Raw genomic sequence first — 6,474 nt, forward strand, 5'->3', positions numbered from 1 at the left:
CCTGCTCTTGGGCCTCCTTGCAGTTTCTCAAAAACTCCTCACAAAGGAACTCAGCCCAATTGAACTAGATCCCCTCCATGCACTGTTCAACCAGCGCAACCACATGCACTGGTACTTCGTCAGTGTGACACTTCCGCATTAATTTGTCAGCCAGGATCTAGGTGGCAACGCACACCCCTTTGTCCTTGATACTCGCAATTTCATAACCTCGCTTCTTCTTTTCTAGCTTATATTTAGTTTTCATGGCTTCTACAAGAGTTGAATCTCTTGTTTTTCCTTCCATTAGGGTCCTTTCCCTTATAGGGAAGTTGAGAAATCCGGTGAATGAGGGCGGCCGTGATAGGAATAGGCTCCTCTAGCCATAGATACCCATCATGCACCAGGCACAACAGCTGATTGATGATGAAAATGGTGATGGGCACATGGTGAAAGTGGGGTATCCATCATAGATGAAGTAACCTAGCCTTCTACACATCGCGCAACCATTTTCGCGGCTCCAGCGTGATTACTGGCTCTTTCAAATTTTTTCTCATCGAGCTCTCTGTCACTAGGTGCGAGAATTTCTCGCTATTCGTGAGGTCCCAATCTTCGAATTTCAGGGTAGGCACCCAGACTAGGAGCGGACCTTCAAAAGTAATTCCGTCAAGGAGAAGTGAGGTCTAGAGTGCACCCTTCATGGTGTCCAGGTCTTTGGGCACCCTAGCTTTCCCTCTCCATGGAGGGACGTACACGGGTAACTTCGCAACGGAAGGCATTGGTGGGAAATCCTCCTCCACATCTTCTTGCTCCTCTATTTGATCAATTATAGCATGTAATTCCTCCTCCTCTTCATCTAATTCAATGGTGACGACCTTGATTTTTTCTTCCATTGATATCTTGCTGAACCATGGGTTTCTTGGGGACACATGGACTGGTTGCATAGTTTGTTTATCTTTGTTCAGTCGCGGCGTCCGTGGTGATTTTGCAACTTCTGGTGACGGCTTCTCATGGACCATATGGGGCAACGCAACCTCTCTAGTAGTATCTTCGACAAATCTCACACCTGGCTTGGTAGCATTCATTGTGTTTGCATAGGATATGTTCTGTCACGTACTTAAAGATGGTAAGATTGCTCGGCGCTCAATACTCTGCAACTGCTCAAATCTCAAGCAACCAAGTGTTGTCACATGGCTTGCCCTTTGAGTTTTATAGCATCTTTTGAATTTGAATTTGACCGTTCCCCCCACTTCTGAGTCATTAATGCATTCTTGGCGGTAGATCATTCCAAATCTAGCTCTTAATTCGTGTCTTAATTTCCTGCTACCCGCTCCCTTTTGCCTTAAATTGGACATCTTGTCATGAACAGTGATGCCAATGGTTACTTCCTAGTTTACCCACATGGTAGCGTAGCCCCGTGTGCATGGGCGTGACCCTTGTGATATGTTGATCCTACGTGCAACCCACTTATTTCACAGCTCCCACACAGACTCTTTTATAGTCCCACGCTCTTTTTCAACTGCTCTGAGCGTGAGACTATGCTCCCTAAAGTTAGTCAGGTGGTCACACCACCTGTGTGAGACTTCAATTTTCCTTTCAGTCTAGCTCGCGGGCACTCCTCAATTACCCTCGTGATAGTCAGCGCTGCGTGTTCTACCTTATGTGGTGCGCTCCCCTGGTTACTGTAGTTCGTAAGGTGTGGTCTCTGTCAGGCCAGGCAGTAACTCTCCAAAGGCAGTAAAATTGATTCGTCTATTATTCCATAGGTAGGTTATTGTTATATACAATAGGAGTGATTGTTCAGTTCATCTCTCGATGACTGTTCACATTCCTAATTTATTTATTTACAAACTCCCCCAACCATGAAGATTAGGTGTCAAAATTCCCCCCCTTAATCTGAAGGGATGTTGGTGAGTCCAAGCATCATTCTGAATCGTTCAAGCTTTTCCTTTCCAAGTGCTTTGGTGAAGATGTCTGCCATTTGCTCATTTGTGGAACAATGACGGAGATGGATTGTTTTGGCCTCAACATGATGTCGAGTTAGATGATATTTAATATTGATATGCTTTGTTCGATCATGGAACTTTGGGTTCTTGGTCAACTTTAATGCAGAGGTGTTATCAATCATGAGTGGAGTTGATTGTACTTGTTTAACCTGCAAATCTTTAAGAATTTTCTTGAGCCCCACAATTTCTTTCGCTGCTTCAGCTGCTGCCATGTATTCTGCTTCTGTTGTGGAATCTGCTGGAACTGATTGTTTGTGTGATCTCCAGGAGACAGCTCCTGATCCAAGACTCATAGCATATCCTGAAGTAGATACCCTAGTTTCTTTGCCTCCATCGAAGTCTGAATCAGAGTATCCAATCAAGCTGAAGTCGTCCACCTGTGTATACTTGATTCCAAGGTCTTGAGTTCCCTTCAAGTACCTTAGAACTCTTTTTGCAGCAAACCAATGTCCCTCACAAGGCTTTTGCATAAACCTGGAGAGGATTCCAACAGTAAATGAAATGTCTATTCTGGTAGTAGTGAGGTAGATGAGACTTCCTACAAGTTGTCTATACTTTTTTGCATCCTCAAATTCCTTTCCTTCAATAGATGTGAGCTTTAATTTTTGTTCCATTGGAGTAGAAAGAGGATTGCACTCTGTCATGCCAAATCTGTTTAACAAATCTCCAATGTATTTCTTTTGAGAAAGAAATATGGATTTTGGATGTTGGGTTACTTCAATGCCAAGATAGTAATGAACATAGCCCAAATCAGTCATTTCAAAACTTTTCCCCAATTCCTTCCTTATGGATGCAATGTAGCTTTCATTGTTCCCTGTCATTAAAAGATCATCTACATATACCACAAGATACACAACTGTTTTGCAGACTTTCTTGACAAATAAAGTTGCATCATCAAGATCAAAATGATTGAAGTTGAGTTTCAGAAGAAGCTCAGTTAGTTTTTCATACCAGGATTGCGGTGCTTGTTTGAGGCCATACAAGGACTTCACAAGTTTGCATACTTTATGTTCATGTCCTTTCACAGCAAATCCTTCAGGCTGGGACATAAAAATATTCTCTTTTAGATCTCCATTCAAGAATGCAGTTTTTACATCCATTTGATGGACTTTCCAACCGTTCTGAGCTGCTAGTGCAAAGAGTGTCCGGATGGTGGCCCATTTTGCTCTGGGGGAAAATTTTTCCTCATAATCGACCCCTTCCTTCTGTGCAAAACCTTTTTCCACAAGCCTAGCTTTGTGCTTGTCAAGTGAGCCATCAGCTTTGTACTTGTTCTTGTAGACCCACTTGCAGCCTATTGGTTTGGTTCCAAATGGAGGATCAACCAGCTTCCAAGTGCCATTCTTTATGAGGGCATCATACTCATTTTGCATCGCTTCTTTCCATTCATCATGAGAAGCAGCTTCCTTGAAGGAAGTTGGTTCAAAATCTGTAGACAAGTTCAATTCACAATCATAAGTAACATCCATATCAACAGGTGAATTAGAGTCATCTACATCACCTCCATTTTGTCGGTTTGAATTTCTGGTTCCTATTTTTCCAATTTCATCAGGATGAACACTTTCAAGTGTCTTTGTCAGCCACTTTGGGGGACCTTTCTGAGATGGTCCAGGCTGCTCTATTGATTGAGTTGGTACTGAATCAAGATTGAGTCTCCCAATTCTATCAATTACATCACTTAAAGCATTATCCGTTGTTGGAGTTTCATTCGGGGGAGAGTGTTCTTCAGAAGAAGATTCCACATGTTGATCTAGTATAGGAATCCACCCTTCAAGATGTGGAATCTAATTATCAAATCCTAGAAATGATTTCATTTTTGCGAATCTATCCAAGCGATCAAGTTGCCGCTCAACAACATTATCAGATTTGGATGATTCAAGAAAAATTACATCTCTAGATACAACAAACTTTTTATTTACTTCATCATAGAGGCGGTATGCTTTGGAGGTGTTTGAATACCCCAGGAAGATACACTTACGGCTTCTAGCACCAAGTTTGTTTCTATGTACCTTTGGTATCAAAGCATAACAGGTGGAACCAAAGATCCTGAGATGTTTTACCGAAGGAACATGTCCATACTACAATTCGTAAGGAGTCTTGTTTCTTATAGCATTAGATGGACATCTATTCTTTATATATGCATCACATAGAACAACATCAACCCAAAACATTATCTTTACATTTTTTAAGAAAAGCATGGATCGTACCATATTCAAGATTGTTCTATTCATTCTTTCAGCTACACCATTCTGTTGGGGATTATAAGGCACAGTTGTTTGATGTTTGATCCCATGTTGGCGAAGACAGTTTTCAAATTCATTTGATGTATATTCTTTTCCATCATCAGTGCGAATAGACCCAATATGAGATTGTGCATCATTTTCAATCCATTTATGAAAATTCTTGAATGTTTGAAAAGCATCAGATTTGTTCTTCAATAAATAAACCCAACACATTTTGGTGTAATCATCAATAAATGTCATGATATATTTATTTCCATTTGCAAAAGGAACAGGCATTGGACCACATAAATCTGAATGAATGAGTTCAAGCTTCCTATGTGCTCTTGAATGTGAATCATGAAAAGACTGTTTTCTATGCTTTCCTAGAATGCAAGCATCACATTGCTTATGTTTCCTAGGAATTGTAGGCAAACTAGCAACACCATTTTTCTTCAATAAGTGGAGACTGTCATAGTTTAAATGTCCAAATCTAGCATGCCATAATAAAATTGATGGAAGTGTACCTTCTTCATGATGAGAAATATATGAGAAATGTTGTGCATGAGCAGAGGTTCCTTGCAGTTTGAGAAGCCTTTCTTCTTCTATACCCCTCATGACAAGTGAGTGGTCAAAAGCTTTTCTTACCTCAAGATTGCCATCAAACATATGAATGGAGTGACCTTGCTGGCGGATGTGGACCAAGGACAGTAAGTTTCTCTTGAGCTGTGGGAGATATAGAACATGATCCCGAAGAAAGTCTGGAAGACCAGGCAGTTTAAGCCTGATTATGCCAAGCCCTGATGGCTTGATTTTTGACTAATCTGCAAAGTATACTGCTCCATCAACATTGTCAGTGAAATCTTCAAAAAAATCTTTTCTATGAGTCATATGACAGGTTGCTCCTGAATCAAGCAACCAATCATTTTTTGAAGAAGCAAGTGAAGCATTAAACAAATCTTCATTTACTCCAATGTTACATTGTGCCTCAATATAGTGAGCGGATTCAGGTGCTTTACCTTTGTCTGTATCATCAGTTTTACCTTTCTGTTGGTTTCTTTTCTGCTCAATTTTGTTCCATGGTAGCTTGCATGTAGAGGCATCATGTGATCCATTTCTTTTGCAGTGAATGCAATGCAGATCTGCCTTTTCTCCTTGAGAATGTCTGCCCCCCTTGCCTCTGAAGTATCTTCCTCTTCCTCTTCGTCCACCTCTTCCTCTTGTAGAATCTTGAGCAGGATGCTTTTCTTTATGAGCAAGGCACACAGTCTCTTCAGAAGATTTAGGGGCTGTCTTCTTTCCAAAGGCTTTCTCTCTTTCAACAAACTTTTTCACAAGAGAGTCAAAGGTTATACCTTTAAGATTTCCATTTGCTTGTAAACACTCAAGATAATTTGAGTAGGTAGGATAGAGTGCCTTGAGAAAATCAATAAGAGGAATATCCAGCTCAACCTTAGTGGATTTGATATCATGCATTATAGACTTTACTTCAGATGCAAGAGCAAGAGGATCATTATTTTTCAGTTCAAGAGTGAAGATTTTAATCATGAGCTGAACAACTTCAAGTGCAAAATGTGAGTCATAGAGTTCTTTCAGCTTTTGTAAAGCTTCAAAGGCAGTTGAATATGATGAAATATGGCGACTCACCTCTTCATTGACAGATGCTACGATTAATGCATAGGCTTTGCTATTCTTGTTTTCCCAAATGACGAGTTCTTTGTCTGATGTAGGCTGCACTGGGTCATTGTCTCCTTCTTCAAGACACACTCCTTTCCACAACTCATTGAAGATGAGGGTGTGTTTTATCATCCGGGACCATTCAAGATAGTTCTCCTTACCAGTGAGAACTATTCCTACCATAGAGATGATTGAATGCATTCTGTAAAAAATTACTTCTGCTGATAAAAAAACTTGTGCTAATATACAGTGAAATTTTACTCAAAAAATTTCTTGGGAAATAACTTTGGTTGTTTAAAAATAATCAATCATGCACCGTGACCTTTACAAATTTGGAGCAGCAACGGCATCAACCACGAGCTCTACAAAGTTGGAGCAGCAACGGTATTACAATTTCAAAGTTCAATGAAAAGACTAAAAAAATCACCATAAATCCCTTTGATTCTCTAGACTTTGAAGCCAGTAATAAAAATATGGCAGCGTTAAAGTGTTGGACAATTTTTAAAACATGGGACAACGTTAAATTTGTTTTAAAAAATGCATTGGATCACCATTGCCAATCAATATATACCATTTAATATACGGTATTCAACGCA

Source organism: Pinus tabuliformis, chromosome 5_2 (genome assembly GCF_031772625.1).
Source record: "Pinus tabuliformis cultivar Carrire ecotype Pingquan chromosome 5_2, CPIR1, whole genome shotgun sequence".
In the NCBI taxonomy this organism is placed as follows: domain Eukaryota; kingdom Viridiplantae; phylum Streptophyta; class Pinopsida; order Pinales; family Pinaceae; genus Pinus; species Pinus tabuliformis.